The following is a 16,430-nucleotide window of genomic DNA, read 5'->3' on the forward strand; positions in this document are numbered from 1 at the left end:
GCTCAACCCGGCGTTGGATTCCATAGCTGCTTCCACTTGAGAAAAGATTCAGAAGATAATCCGAAGATTCCTGTTTTGTATTCTAGCCACTTTTGGCTTTGTAATGAATGTACTGCTTTTGGCCGCAAAGCCACTTTATGAATACAATAATATTTTCTTATCCTGATATCCAAATATTCGTGAGAAGCCAATAATTGTGTCTCGCAAGGCCCCAAATATAGGCCCCTATAGTTGTATATTGAAAATAATATGAACTTTTAAAATATGCTCCGCGTCAAAAAGAGACTCACGGCGAGGGTTTTGAGAAAATATGTATCTTTTGGATCCACTTGCTGGCTCCCAACTCAAAACTCTTAGCGCCAATAACTCCTTCTTTTCCGAGATTTAAGGCATTAATCACTCGTTGAAAAACAACAGTCGTGAAAAATAATCTCGTGAAAAGAACAGTTACCTCCTCGAAAACCGTTCCATTTCCCCACATGCTATTAATCCTTTAATAATAGCTAACTCCTCAAAAACCGCTCCTCACATGCTGCTAGTCCCTTTTTTCCCGAGATTTGGAATCACTAATCTCGATTTACTGACATCGATTTGACTCCTCTTTGACTGTCCAGCAGGTGGAAATGCTTTTCCGAGACTGTCCGTCCAAGGGTGGAGATTTGCATGCCCTGTTCCTATAAATAGGTGCATTATGGGGATGGGAACGTTCACGCCAAAAAAAAAACCTTCCTCTGAGTTTCAGATCCTCAACACATTCACAACATCAAAACATCTCTAAGATGATCTAAGTTCTCTCTAGAGCAACCTCTCTAAGAGCAACTCCTCTCCTTCTCTTTCTCTTACCGGTGATCACACTCCTAGTCCTAGTCTTCTCAGAAGCCGACTTTCAGTGCCACTAAACCCTCTGTCAACGTACTTCGGTCCTAGTCTCCTCGAGAGCCGATTGTAGTACCACGACCAAACACCGACACCAAGACACATTCACAACATCAAAACATCTCTAAGATGATCTAAGTTCTCTCTAGAGCAACCTCTCTAAGAGCAACTCCTTTCCCTCTCTTTCTCTTTCTCTTACCGGTGATCACACTCCTAGTCCTAGTCTTCGCAGAAGCCGACTTTCAGTGCCACCAAACCCTCTGTCAACGTGCTTCGGTCCTAGTCTCCTTGGGAGCCGACGGTAGTGCCGCGACCACAACGGTTACAGAACCAGCCAAGCAAGGGTAACGCCCTAGCAACCCAGCCAAGCTAAAGTCACGCTTTAGCAATTTCTCCTCACTTCCCACGCTTTAGCAACCCAGCCAACCCAGCCAAGCTAAAGTCACGCCCTAGCAACCCAGCCAAGCTACAGAATGGCTGTTCCTGTACTTCACGTGGGAGAGGGGGTCGTGGCAACCCTAGCCGTGGTAGTGGAGCCATAGCTCGTGGTGGTGGCACCATGGGTCGTGGTGGAGGCACCAATCCTTCTAGGGAACGCCAACAACGTGCACCTCAATTGAAGGGAGGCAACCACAATGATATGTGTCATTGTTGTGGATCTAGTGAGCATTGGTTCAAGCAATGCAAGGCAAGCGAGCAACTAACTTCAAGATACAGGGCATACAGGGACCGGAGGGAGCACGAAGTGTACCTTGCAGAACAAGAAGAAGAAAATGGTGGAGACGTTAATCTCACCATAGAGGACTTCAAAGCTGAAGATAAAGTGCACAAGGATGCTGCAGACTTTGATTAGAATAGTCCTCTTTATTTTTCAAGAATCATGTAATAATCAATAAATGACAATTGTATTAACTCTTTCTTATGGCGTACCCAATAAAATATGATGTCTAGGAAAGTCATTGAGATAATTGGTACTTAAGCGAACCTCGCTCCATCAACATCTCTCTCTACTTTCCTGGTCATATTTGATTGGAGTTGTCAAACGGATAGAGTGACTACGTACAATGTGTCTCAGTTTGATTTTCTTTATTCTGGATTAGACCTTTTTGGACCATTTGATGTAATCATTGACTACATTTATTAATAAAGTATCGTATTATTCAATGTCATGGACATGTTTTTAATTTCGAACTTTATTATTTTTCAGTATGTTTTCTGGCGAGTTGGAATGCCTTATTAATAGTGGCACCACACATACTATATTGCGACATAGGCAACTATTTCTATGCATGACGCCTAGTCGATCTTCTGTGACTACGATGGCTGGACCATCACAATTGATTCATGGTCGAGGACCAGCTCAATTTATGTTGCCAAATGACACAAGTGTTAATGTCACCGAAGCTCTATATGCTCCTAGGGCTGGAAGAACCCTATTGAGTTTTAAAGATATACGAGCCAATGGTTTTCATGTGGAAACACATTGTGAGAATGGACAAGAGTTCCTTTGCATCACCTCTAATGACTACGGACATAAACGAGTATTAGAGAAACTTATGTGTCGCTCTAGTGGGTTGTATGCAACCACTATTCGAGTCATTGAATCCAACCATGTCATGAGAGATAACTTATGGGATTCTGACACATATAGGCTTTGGCACGATCGTCTGGGACACCCAGGTCTTGATATGATGATCCGTATACTAAAGACTTCACACGGATATCCATTTTTCAAAACGAAAAGAAGTCAGAACAAAAATTTGATCCAAGGTAGGGCCAGAGCCGCCTACCCCATGCGGGCCAACAGTGGTATTGACACCACTAATGCCTCCTTGGTTCCTTTCTTCAATTGTGACTTCGTGGCTCAACCGGATTCTTCCATGGTTGCTTCTAAAGCCCATCTTTCATTTTGCAAAACCTGTTCTTTAGCAAAATTAGGATCGAGACCATCCTATGCAAAGGACACTAAACAAAATATTCCATTCTTGCAACGAATTCAAGGTGATATTTGTGGACCTATCCAACCAACTTGCGGACCATTTAGATATTTTATGGTGTTGGTTGATGCATCGACACGTTCGTCACATGTCATGCTTTTGTCCACCAGAAATGCTGCATTTACTAAACTCCTAGCACAAATTATTAAGTTAAGGGCTCACCACCCTGATCATCCCATTAAGTTAATTCGTCTTGACAATGCTGGAGAGTTTACATCAAAAACTTTTGATGACTATTGCATGTCCATTGGGATTGACGTTGAACACCCTGTTCCTCATGTCCACACCCAAAATGGTCTAGCAGAAACCACCATTAAAAGACTTCAAATGGTCGCTAGAGTATTGATTATGCGCACCAATCTCCCTGTTTCTGCTTGGGGCTATGCAATATTGCATGCAGCTGTGTTTATTCGTCTGAGGCCTATTGCCACTCAACCATTTTCTGCGTTCCAGTTGGTTACTGGATATGAGCCTGATGTCTCACACTTATACATATTTGGGTGTGCAGTTTATGTGCCAATTGCGCCGCCACAGCGCACCAAAATGGGTCCTCAAAATGATTAGGCATTTACGTTGGATATGACTCCCCAACCATTATCCGCTATTTGGAACCCTTGACAGGCGATCAATTTACCGCAAGATTTTCTGATTGTCACTTTGATGAGACAGTTTTCCCGTCGTTAGGGGAAGATAAGAACAATAATGTTCAACAGGAACGACAGGAAATGTCGTGGTCTATACCCACTTTGTCTCATCTTGATCCCCGAACAGCACAGTCCGAAATTGAAGTCCGGAGAATTCTCGATCTTCAGAACGTAGCAGACTCTATGCCTGACGCGTTTTCTGATATCGTTAAAGTGACAAGATCACATATACCTGCTGCAAACGTGCCTGCAAGGATTGATGTCCCTAAAAATAGTGGACATGGCGCCAACCCTAGGGGTATTGAGCATGGCGCTGCCACCACTAATGGTGATGGCAATGTGGCTCAGGCCGGGCTCCCAGCAAGGAAACGTGGGAGGCTCAAAGGTTCGATGGATTCTCGCCCGAGAAAGAAAGTGAGTTTGGCACAAAGAGATCCATTAATCATCAACATAAATAACCCGTCTCATGAAGATATTCCGGATTATGGTTATGTCCAAGAGACATCATTGGGGGACGCTCCAATGTCAGAACCAATTCCAAAGAATAGAGAGATCTCCATGAATTACACTAGTGTACATGAGACGTTGAGTCGAGACTCTATTATCCTTGATGACGTGTTTTCATATTCTATCACTCAAGGAATTATAGAACATGATGATATCGAACCTCGCTCCGTTGAAGAATGTCAACGAAGAGCAGACTGGCCTAAATGGAAAAATGCGATCCAGATTGAATTGGACTCACTAACAAAGAGACAGGTATTTGGACCAATAATGCTGACACCCCCAAGTATAAAGCCTGTTGGCCATAAATGGGTCTTTGTTAGAAAGTGTAATGAGAAAAATGAGGTTGTTAGATACAAAGCTCGCCTTGTGGCGCAAGGTTTCTCACAACGCCCTGGAATCGACTACGAGGAGACATACTCTCCCGTAATGGACGTTATAACATTCCGCTACCTTGTCAGTTTGGTAGTTTCCGAAAAACTTGACATGCAGCTTATGGATGTGGTTACAGCATATCTCTATAGGGATCTAGATTCAGAGATATATATATATATATATATATATATATATATATATATATATATATATATATATATATATATATATATATGAAAGTTCCAGATGGACTTCAATTACCCAAATCAAGTGGCTCTAAACCACGAAGCACGTTTTCAATAAGATTGAGACGCTCACTATATGGATTGAAACAATCCGGACGGATGTGGTATAACCGTCTAAGTGACTGCTTGATTGGGAAGGGATATGTCAATAATGAAATATGCCCATGCGTGTTTATAAAGAGGACAAGTTCCGGATTTGCAATTGTAGCAGTTTATGTCGATGACATGAACCTAATTGGAACTCTAGATGAGTTAAAGGAAACTGCTAAATACTTGAAATCCGAATTTGAGATGAAAGATCTTGGGAAAACACGGTTTTGTCTCGGACTGGAAATCGAGCACTGTAGTGATGGGATTATGATCCATCAGTCAGCATATACTCAAAAATTATTAAGGCGCTTTAATGAAGATAAAGCAAAGCCTGTGAGTACTCCCATGATCGGTCGTAGTCTTGAGCCTGAAAAAGATCCGTTTCGTCCAAGGGATGAGGACGAAGACTTATTAGGGGCTGAAGTGCCCTATCTAAGTGCAATAGGCGCATTATTGTACTTAGCTCATTGCACAAGACCGGACATCTCATTCGCAGTGAACTTATTAGCTCGACATAGTTCTGCGCCAACACGCCGCCATTGGATTGGCATAAAGACAATTTTTCGATACCTGAGAGGTACGATTGATATGGACTTGTTTTATCCCTACAGAGAGAAGAGAAATAACGGAAGTGTGGGATCGGACACCATAAGGCAAAACACCACCTTCTGTGCTGCTCCTCCCCTCCATCAAAATGACAACGATGTCTTCATGGGTTTTGTTGATGCAGGGTATCTCTCTAACCCTCACAAAAGTCGCTCCCAAACAGGTTATGTTTTTACCATGGGAAGCACTGCGATATCTTGGAGGTCTACAAAGCAGACCCTTGTTGCTACTTCCTCAAATCATGCAGAGATTATTGCTCTACATGAAGCCGTGCGAGAATGCATATGGCTAAGGTTTGTAGTTAGACACATTCGAGGAACTTGTGGTTTGAAGTCTACCACAGATGAATCTGCATGCATTTATGAAGATAATGCAGCTTGTATTGAGCAAATGAAATTAGGTTTCATCAAGGGCAACAACACCAAGCATATATCGCCTAAGTTCTTTTACAATCAGCAACAACAAGCACTTCTAAATATTGAAGTAAACCAAATCCGATCAGAGGATAATGTAGCGGATTTATTTACTAAGTCGTTACCTAAATCCACCTTCGAGAAACATGTGAAGAGCATAGGATTAAGAAAGTTATCCGAACTCCCATGATTGTAGCAATCGGGGGGAGATATTGGCATCAAGGGGAGGTATGATGTCTACATGTTCGATCTCGAAGAGTGAAGGACGTGTTGTGCTCTTTTTGTCCTTCGACCAGGGTTATTTTTGTCCCACAGGATTTTTGTTACCTGGCAAGGTTTTTAACGAGGCAACGATCAAAGCGTCATCACCAAGTTTGAGCGGCACAAGGGGGAGTGTTGAAAGATGTCGACATCATGTGTGCCTCTACAAACTAGGGTTTAGAGTTGTAATAGGAAAGTGTTCTAGGTATTCAATTGTATTCAGATTCTATTACCTATTGTGTACCTTGTAACTCCCTATTTAAAGGGTTTCTATTATCAATGAATACACAATTACAATTCTCTACAACACTATTTACTTTTTCGGCTTTCTAGCTATGATGTGGAATTTGTTTTATTCTAATGGCTCTTTCCTTCTTAATTATGTCAACATATTTTCCCATAGAATCTTTTGATTCTTTTCTCTGTTTTTTTCGCTTCCTTCATATGTGAGTCAAATATGATCAGAATAGAACTCGATCGAACAATTGAATTTACAAATTAAGCAGCATACATAATACAATAAAACTGTTTTCAATTAGTTTATCTTAAAATTATCAAGGGTTTTGTTTATATCGGATTGATTTACATGCAACTCAGTCCGATAACAGGGAGGATTATGTTGCAATTCATCAATAAAAACTAGGAAGATATGTATTTATTGATCGAGTTGCCTTGGCTTGAAAGGTATGTTATACTTGAGAAAACCCTCCAGTTCTTATCACCACTCTTATCTGCTTGTCACTTACCAAATCGGACTTTTCGTAATTCAACTGTAAATAAGACACAACACAAGAACACAAAATATTTAGGTTCAAATCATACGTCAATCTCGTCCAAAAGAAAAATCAGACGTTCACGTTAGGTGAAAATGAAATAACAGCAACTATAGGAGCTCTCATGGAACATTCTAGAATATTGTGAATCCCAAAGGATCTCTCTTGTGTTTTTCTATTGATGGCACTTCAAAAATTGAATCAGCCAAGTTTATCTCACACAAGATTATGTATTGGTACAGAACCAAACATCAAATACAAGTTTTTAAGGATATTTGTCTGCACATTATCAAATTGTTCAACATGACAATTTTTAACGTACCTATTAGCAGATAATGATATATTTAAGAAACAGTATAGTAATATTCTGATTCTACAGAGACGAATGTGTCATAATATGAGGCAGTTCATGGTCTCTCTATATATAGCTAACTTACAAACCAACACAAACGAAAGCGCGCCAGAGCATTAAGAGGAAGATGAAGATCCAGATTTGTTCCTCTGGGGCCTTTCTCTTGATCTTTATCGTTCTTGTTACGAACTGGCTGAGCATTCAAGCTCAAACCTGCAAGCCTAGCGGCAAGTTAAGGGGAAGAAAGCCACCTCCAAAGCAATGCAACAAAGAGAATATGTCAGACTGCTGCAAAAAAAGGCAAGCTTTACCCCACTTACAAGTGCTCACCACATGCATGTGTCTAAGTTTACGAAGGCAACCTTGACAATCAACAGCTTTCAGAAAGGTAGTGATGGTGGCGGACCATCTGAATGTGATGGTAGATACCATTCGGATAGCACCCCTGTGGTGGCATTGTCAACAGGGTGGTTCAACAATAGCAAGAGGTGTTTGCACTACATTACCATCCATGCTAATGGGAGTGTGAAGGCGAAGGTGGTTGAAGAGTGACTCCACAAGGGGTGTGATGGTGAACATGATTACCAGCCTCCATGTCCTAACAATATTGTTGATGCCTCTAAAGCTGTCTGGAAGGCCTTGGGAGTTGAAAAAAAAAGTGAGTGGGGTGAAATGGAAATACACTGGTCCGATGCCTGATCTTCTTTAATACTAATTAAGAGCAAGTTTTTTAGGACTAGCCCAAATGATGAGGAGAAGGGTAAGAAATTGAGTTGAGAAGAGGCTCAATCAGGGTTTGATAACCTCCAATAACCAAAATAATAAGAGCGGAAAATTTTCGATGTATTTGTTGGACTCATCCTAATATGAGGCTGCGTCTACTTGGTTGCATATGTATTTCATGAAATTAATGAGGAAACAAAATAAATCTATTTGTGCACCTTTTAAATTACAAACTCTACAAATCATAAGCATTAAGTTCATCAATTTTATTAGACGTTATTGTTAGATTTACAATCAAATAAGCAATGCTAAATAGACCGCGTTAAAACTCACACTACTAGAATAATGTCATTAGACATCGCCACTATTAAATCGGTCAGGATTGCACCTGATGTTAAAAACCGTGCTAACATCAATTTGTGAAAAAACCGATTTCTATTATTATTATGGACATCGGTTACTTTCGTAACCGATGAGAAAAGTTTCGTTCGAAAAATTTAAAAAAACGCGGAGGGACTAAGTTGAAAAATTTGAGAAACGCGGGGACTGAAAATTTCATCCCCCCACACTTAGTTATTTTTCCCACACGACTTGCAATGACTTTGAGTCATTCCCAAACCCCAACTCATTTCACCCGACCTCCTCGTCTTCCTCCTCCGCCTCTGCAGCACCCTACCCTTATCACTCGCAACCCTTATAACCTAGTCTCTGAGCTTCGGCTGCTGTGCCTCCTCAACACCACAACCCTTCAGCACTGGTCCTTCTCTCTCTCTCTCTCTTCCCTTCTTTTTGTTTCTCTTGTTCCGAATCTGAACAAGCCTCTGTTGATTTCGTAATCTAACAATCTGTTTCTTCCGTAAAGCTCTAATTGCAGGCGTCGGAGAACCCCATGAGGGAAATCAAGGTCCAGAAGCTCGTCCTCAACATCTCCGTCTGCGAGAGCGGCGATCGTCTCACCAAGGCCGCCAAGGTCTTTGGAGCAACTCAGTGGCCAGACCCCTGTTTTCTCCAAAGGTGAGATTTTTAGGGTTTCTCTGTTCATTTTTGTTTTAGGGTTTATGTGTTGGTGCGTTTTGACTCTGGGTGGGTTGTGGTTGTGTGCAGCTCGGTACACTGTGAGGTCTTTCGGTATTCAGGAGCCTATCGATCTTGGAATTAAGTGAGTGCTTTGATACTTTGACTCTGTCCTTGGAGGCTTTGCACTGTGACTCAAGTAGAGGAAGTAAAGATTCTATTGAAACTTATTCCAGTCCCAGCTTTCTAGGGGACAAGTTTCTAATCTGTTCTGGGATTTGCATGTTTGATACTTTTTTTTGGGTCGTTTGAATGAGTTATCTCGTATGTTTGGTAGGAGAATGTGAAGTTTGGTATGTCGGATTTCTTTAATAATGGGTTTTTATGCAAATGTTGAGTCTTTAGCTTCATTTTGATATTGGCTTTTGCTATTCCTATGTTTGTCTCACTTTCTGCAATCAAGTTTATGTTTTTGCTGCTAAGGATTGGAATTCTCAGCAATATATATTATGGGTTGGCATCAAGTTTGGTATTTGAGTCCTAGCAAAGCATATTAGTATTTGACTAATAGAATGATGATCTGTGCCTTTCATTTTTCTTGCAGATCTGAATTTAGTGTTCTCTTAGCATACTTCTACCTATGTGATTGGACAGATTTCTTCAACTCTTCAAAAAAGGTGACATTGACAACTTAATCCTGTTATGTTAGTCATTTCATTCTTAGTTGTTGGAATTGTTTGGCTTTCAAATCATTTTGAAAATGAAAATAAGAAATTTTGATATTTATGTTCCTCTTGTTTAGTATCTTAGTAACACTTGTGCTAACTAATGTGGGAACATAGTTAGACATAATTTTAACACCTTAAAATAGGGAACTAGTAGTCCAGGTTGTGGAGAACCATTGCAGTTTATGATGCTTCACCAAACTGTACCTCATTTTCTCTTGCTGTAGAAACCCAACAAAGAAGTTTGGCCAAGTATCAAACTGTGAAAATTACTAACAGGGCATTGAATGAAATAAGTTTTCACTTTCTTTCTGAGTGTAATTATTTGAGTACGTTAATTTCTGTGTTCTTTACCCTCGATTTTCTTTTGCTGCTAAATTTTGGTGGAAAAATAGAGGATCCTGTCGGCAAGGCCAGGTAATACTGACTGCTCACCAACTAGAAGAGAAAGCTCTTTTTCACTTGTATAGTATGGATTCATTGTTCACTCCATCTCCTCTTTTTTCTTTCCACTTAATACTCCTCTTGATTGTTTTTGAATTTGAAGACCCCCCCCTCAATATCCATGTACGTGAGGTGAGATCACATATGATATTGAAATGAATAGGTACACATTTATTATTGTGGCCCTTGTGTTGCCTTCTGCGTATTTAGGAGAAACATGAATTTTTCTTTCCAGATTTCTTTATGTTCATCAATAATTGAGAAAGTTCACACAGAAAAGTGAACTGTGTTCATAACAATATTATAGTGATCATTGAATATAGATTCTATGCTGAAGTACATGATTTTTTTTTAATCCAAGTAGAGTCTTTTGGAGTATTGAAATGTTCCAAGTTTTTGCACATGGCTTGGGTAAAAGTTAAGGTTAAATTGGCTATTGATGATGGCTCGTGGAGGGATTATATATCCCAAACCGTGTTTGTGCTTTGTATTATACAGTGTCTCTCTATCCATGATTTGAATCACATGAACTTCAACAATATGTATGATGGCTTATTATTACAATGATCGTACCCTAATCAATTTCATTCTCGATTCTAATCTAACCACTGAGCTCTTCAATCTCTCTTGCACCTAAATTTGGGGTCCTTGAGTTTTGAGTTTAATGACTGGGGCACCTACTTTCTCCAGTCTAACTATGTTGCTGGAAATTGCAGACCAATGATTCTGGATTAGCATCACATGTTGCTGGACTATTTGCCCGCTCTCTCAGCTGGAAGGTAAGATGATTGCTTCAATATTGATAATTTGAAGTAGCAATCTGAAGTAACAATTTGAAATATTTTATGGGTAACATGGGCTCACAGGATGTGAAATGGCTTCAGTCAATCACTACATTACCAATTCAGAGTTTCCTGCTAAGTTATTCTGTTTTAATAACTTAGCAGGGATCTGTCATTCGCTTTTCAGTATTAAAAGCACCTGGCATGGATGTACTGAAGATTTCTATGAGTCCACCACAAGAAATAGCAGATGGAGTTTCAATATGGGAATGGTCTGGTGCTGCCTTAGATGAGGGAGCTGATGCACCAAAATAGTTTTCGGACTATCTTGGGAAACCTAGTCGACTTGTTCGCTTTAATGCAGGTACAGTTTCATGTGGTACTTTCAAAAGAGTCAGGCACTGATTACTGAGAATATTTCTGACAGTGGTGGTATAAATTACAATTTTCAGTTCAGCTATGCAATTGCATGTTGTGCAGTTATTATGTATGTGTTGATATCATTATATTTTGCACATTTGAGACTAGGAAATAAAAAATTGATTGTGTTGTATTCTAAATGCAGCTTCAGAAACTAGACCTGTGAAACCGTCCTTTTGGTCTCATAAACCTGTGGAACCTGAATATGCTGGGGGGAAGCAAATCATGTTCTCCGACCTTTTTCCATACTTGATAGCGTCTCAGGTTAGGTAGATTGAGCTGTGGAAATAGTAGTTGCTTCTGAGATGGGGGATCCAACCTAGACCTTGTCATTGTACTTTTGCAGGCATCATTGGATACACTAAATGAGCATCTGAAGGACCCTGTACCAATTAACCGTTTCAGACCCAAGTACTTTTCTTCTTATATAGCATCTCCTTATATTGTTTAACAAGCATCAAATTTGATCTTTTGTTTTTGGTAGTGAAAATTTTGTCATGGAATTGTGATGAGCTCCTACTCTTGTCAAAGTGAAGCTTGAAGAAGACAAGAAAGAAGCTTTGCCTTATTTGTTTCTCACAGCCATGTTTATTGGATCATTATGAATAATTGATCCATTCCATTTTGTAGCCAAATTGTTTTGTAGTAGGTGAATTGGGTTTTATTTTGTCCATTTTGTAAACTGTTAAGGATGATGATTTCAGATAAAATACCTCAATATTCAAATCACTCTTGTCACTGTTGAAATCGCAATTTATAGCAGCAGCTACATATTTTGTGGACATCATCTTCTTTATAGAATCTGATGTCTAGATATAAAGTTGAAATCAGTTTTAACCATAAAAACTGATGTCCAGTAATAGAGATACATCAGTTCCAAAATGAAAATCGATGTTACTAAAATATACAGACATCGATTTTTTGTCCAAAACGATATATTACTGAGTACCAGACATCAGTTCCAAAATGAAAATCGATGTTACTAAACAATCCACACATCGGTTGTTTGTAAATAACGATATATTACTGAGTACCAGACATCAGTTCCAAAATGAAAATCGATGTTACTAAACTATACAGACATCGGTTGTTTGTTAATAACGATATATTACTGAGTACCAGACATCGTTTTTTCCTTACCCACCGATGTTAATGTAAGTAAATATATCGGTTCCTACAATACTAGACTTTGTATATTGAATCTAAAATCGTGGTATATGTGTCAAATTACGCTTCAAAATCATGAAGAACAAGAAATGTTTATGGGAACCGATGTCTGTAACAGTATCAGTCATCGGTTCTTAAATCAATAACGATGTTAAAACGCAAACTTGTGTTGTATAATCTATATTTCTTTAAGCATTAAATACAATAAAATGTGGGTTTAACAATAGTAAAACATGTAAGTTTGTTATCATTTAAACCTATTTACATCGATTTATAATTAGGAACCGATGTCTACACGAATACTAGACATCGGCTAAAAACCGATGTCTGCATTTTCCGGATCTTTCTCATCACCCACAAAGACATCGGTCGGGTTTTTGTTTCTCATCGGTTTTTGGCCGATGTCTGGGGCCATAATTCTAGTAGTGTCATAATGGGTTTCATGATCCAATAAGCACATGTGGTGCCCTATTTCAGTAGGGGAAGGCTCCAAATTGTCTTTCACTAGCAAGTACTGTATTTCGTTACTACTAGTAACAACATTGTTGATGCCTCCAAGGCCGTCTGGAAAGCCTTAGGTGTACGTTTCTGAATACAACTAGGGTGGCTTAGATACCACATGGTCTGATGCTTAGTTGCATTGTGCTCTTTGAAAAAACCGTTTCCTGTTTCTGTTTTCCTTTTATATTTAGTGTTGTATGTTGCATACTCTGTTGGTTTATGTATATATAGATACAGTTGGGTGGAATCTGTTATATGCATGTACAGTATCTAAACTTCTAAAGTCAATTTAGATACAGTGTCTTCTGTTTATTTAAAAAATTCTAAACGGTACATCATCTGTGTTTTGTTCTAGTTTATTATCTGTATCTTAACCTCATACTGCCGATCATTTATTATTACAGAAACATGGTAATAATTTTACATAAAAAACCAGTTCTGTAAAGTGGAGGGCTAGGGTTTTCCACCACCCTTCTGGCCGGCTGATATGAGAACTGGAGCTGATCACACCCTAATACTGACTTTAACTCCGTTCATATTTTGCAATGACAAATTAGAAATTAGGGTTTTTGTCCATTTATCCCATTTTTAGAGATTTTTTTCCCACTTACCCCATTAAGTTTTTTTAATTTCCTCTTACTCAAAACACTCTAAGGAGGTCTTCTCTAATACCCCATTAAGATTTTTTTTTTTGTTTTTTAATAGAAATTAATCATAACTAATGATCATAATCAGTCATAGAACTATATTTCTATTAAACTAAAGTCCTTTGATGGGAATGTACGTACGTACTAGAATATTCTAATTAATTGACTACTAATTTCATGATGAAAGTTGTGGTTTAAATGGTATCGAGTAGTCATTATCATACACAATATTATATCATTGACAAAAAAATAAAAGACAAAAACAAAAACCATTAGAGTTCAAAGGAAGAAAATAAAACCTCATTTTCCCGACAATACTGGTTCTTATAGAAAATTTCGTCGTCAAACGCCTTTCATAAAACAAAAAGAAAAATTAGATAAAGAGAGTTACAGTTCTTTTAACAATTTTTACGCCACTGAAAGCCTTTCATAAAAAAAAAATTAGAAGCTACCCATAAATAATTTTTTTAAAAAAGGATTGGCTCTCGCCATGCAGCCCTTCATTGTTTTGCTTAGCAACAGAACGCTTGTATTGTTCTCCCACAACCCTTTTTGATTTTTTTTGAAGGAAGGAAAATTCATTGAATTAGCGATTGAAATCGCTCATGAGGGCATCCCAATAGGGAGCATACAAAGGCCAGAAATTGCTTGACCCCAGAGCTAAGGTAGGACAAACCAGAAAGTGTACTACACCAACCAATTGTCCTTGTACAATAAAACAATGCTCTAAAACTTTCCTAGAAAACCTAGCATAAACTGAAGGTAAATCTCCAGCCTCCTCAAGATAATTACCAACAACAAAACTATTGTCACGACCTTGAGATTTGTAGATCCAACCATCAGAATCCGCAATCTGGGCATGTAAAGGATCGGCAGACCAATCAATACTAGACTCATCCCAACATAAAGAACACTGCTCGCCAAGGCACTCAATTGTGGTACTCACAATGTAATTATACTGAGACTTCTTGTAGAATTTAGGAATGAACAGTCTACCTGCGAGTAATAACAGCACACCCAGATGAATGAAAATGGCACAGTTCAGCAAAAGACCCAGTACAAGGTCCCCTGGGTCCCAAATCCACACCCATGGATAGAGCTGGCCTACCAAATCGGTGAGATGGGCCTAAAGATAGTCCGAAAGCCAGGTAGCCCAGAAAGATCTAGACACCCATCGCGGCAGCCTCCCGCACGGCGCTGTCTTCGATCTTCCCGACCGCCAACTCAGAGATCCACCACCTCCCTGAAACACCTTCGCCAGCCCCAGCGGTAGGAGACTAACGCCGCCCATCCCCATAGCTGTGATCAATGCCAGCAGTCCCGAAACTGAGGCCAAGGTCCACCCGATCCAGAACAAACTCACCAGAAAACGAGGACGCCGCCGGAGACGCCCACGCTTAGGCCGTGGCCAGAAGTCGCCCAGCCCAATCATCATCTTCAACCACTGCAGCAGAAAATCCCCGCATCGGAGACCATATTGATTAAGGCTTGAAAATGGCTTGAAACCGGTAGGCGAGATAGCGGCCTCCGCCGTGGCCGGCCACTGGAGCGACCTCTGGTGGGAAGGTGCTGGGGAATCCCATTGGTGACGCCTGGTGCCGGCGGCGCTGAGAAGTCGAGAGTGTTTGCTCTCGCTAGGGTTTTGCATTTTTTCTATTTTTTCTGACACGTCATTGATCTACAACCCACAACCCTTTTTGATTGGAATACATTTATCTACTATATGCAACCTTATTTAGGTAATTCATTTAATAAATTTTTATATATTGGTTAGTTTTTTTTTCCTTTTAAAGAGGGCATCAATCCATTAAAATGATGATGTAAGCAACATTACACTATTGACTAATTACCCCAGTTGGCTACGTCAGTGATAAATGACTAGAAGCCTAGATGAATGTCACTGTGCCTAAGCACACAACCGGATGAGATTAGAGTAACTTTTAAACTACACAAGCTCCCAAAGCCCCTACATCATCCAGCTGCAACACGCACTTCGCTTCAGCAAAAACTGAAATCAAAAGCCCAGGGCCAATGATGAAGGCCCCAACCCTATATCCACTAAAAGGATCCAGACCCGAGACATTCAACTGCGCCACCACCAGCACCACCACTGACGTCCATGCATCCTGCAAGTCCACGATCATCATACTTTCTCACCGTTCCTTTCCCCTTGTCGCCGTTGGGGAGGCCTCGGCCAACACCCCGACCAGCAAGGCTAACAAGTCGTACTCCTCAGTCGCGGTCATTGAACAATCACTCGTGAAGGAAGATCGCAACCGGATTGCCAAGAACCGATGATGGCCAATGCCACCCTAGAAAACTTGATGAGTAAATGCATGCCTATTTTCTAAAATTATACTTAATCAGAGAAGACAACATAATTTTCACAACAACAAAAAATACGAAAAATCAAAGCAGATCGATGTCGTTGTATTAGATTAAAATAAAACCAGAACAATGCTGCTTTACGCTTAAGTAGTCTTTCACAAGGATGCTTCTCAGTTGGAGATGGTGCTTTGTAAAGATGGTACCATACTACCATATTAACAGTCATGATAATTATAATACAAATTAAATTCTTAGTGAAAAGGGGGAGACCATTGTAGTCTTAACTAGCAGCTGCACAGCTGATAGGAGCATAATTATGCGATATTGATAACGTTAATCTCTATACTATCTTTGTTAGTTTAGTCTATTTTCTCGTTATTTACGTTGTTTACTTGTTTTATAGGTATTTGGAGCAAAGAAGGAGAAAAGAAGTAAAAGAGGGACTGAAAGGCAAAATCGGCAAATCTGCCTGTGCAGATCAGTCAAATTCGACAGATCACTGAGACCAGCTCATAATGATCTAGAGGATGATCTTTATATTGA

General features: G+C 39.8%; 1 long non-coding RNA gene and 1 pseudogene across 6 annotated transcripts; both read left to right on the plus strand.

The window, feature by feature from the left end:
* Positions 1-7,263: 7,263 nt before the first annotated feature.
* On the plus strand, positions 7,264-7,835 carry LOC133713990 (putative ripening-related protein 1; annotated as a pseudogene).
* Positions 7,836-8,452: 617 nt separating this feature from the next.
* LOC133718801 (uncharacterized) lies at positions 8,453-11,973 on the plus strand. Of its 6 annotated transcripts, none has more exons than XR_009850581.1 (8): positions 8,457-8,616; positions 8,722-8,873; positions 8,964-9,018; positions 9,478-9,550; positions 10,759-10,821; positions 10,909-11,188; positions 11,390-11,508; positions 11,591-11,973. It is a non-coding gene; the product is annotated as an uncharacterized LOC133718801 (long non-coding RNA). The 6 variants fall into 6 exon arrangements; XR_009850584.1 differs by having other exon boundaries at positions 10,990-11,188; XR_009850585.1 differs by having other exon boundaries at positions 11,012-11,188.
* The last annotated feature ends 4,457 nt before the right edge of the window (positions 11,974-16,430 follow it).

This window comes from Rosa rugosa, chromosome 6 (genome assembly GCF_958449725.1).
Source record: "Rosa rugosa chromosome 6, drRosRugo1.1, whole genome shotgun sequence".
Lineage (NCBI taxonomy): Eukaryota > Viridiplantae > Streptophyta > Magnoliopsida > Rosales > Rosaceae > Rosa > Rosa rugosa.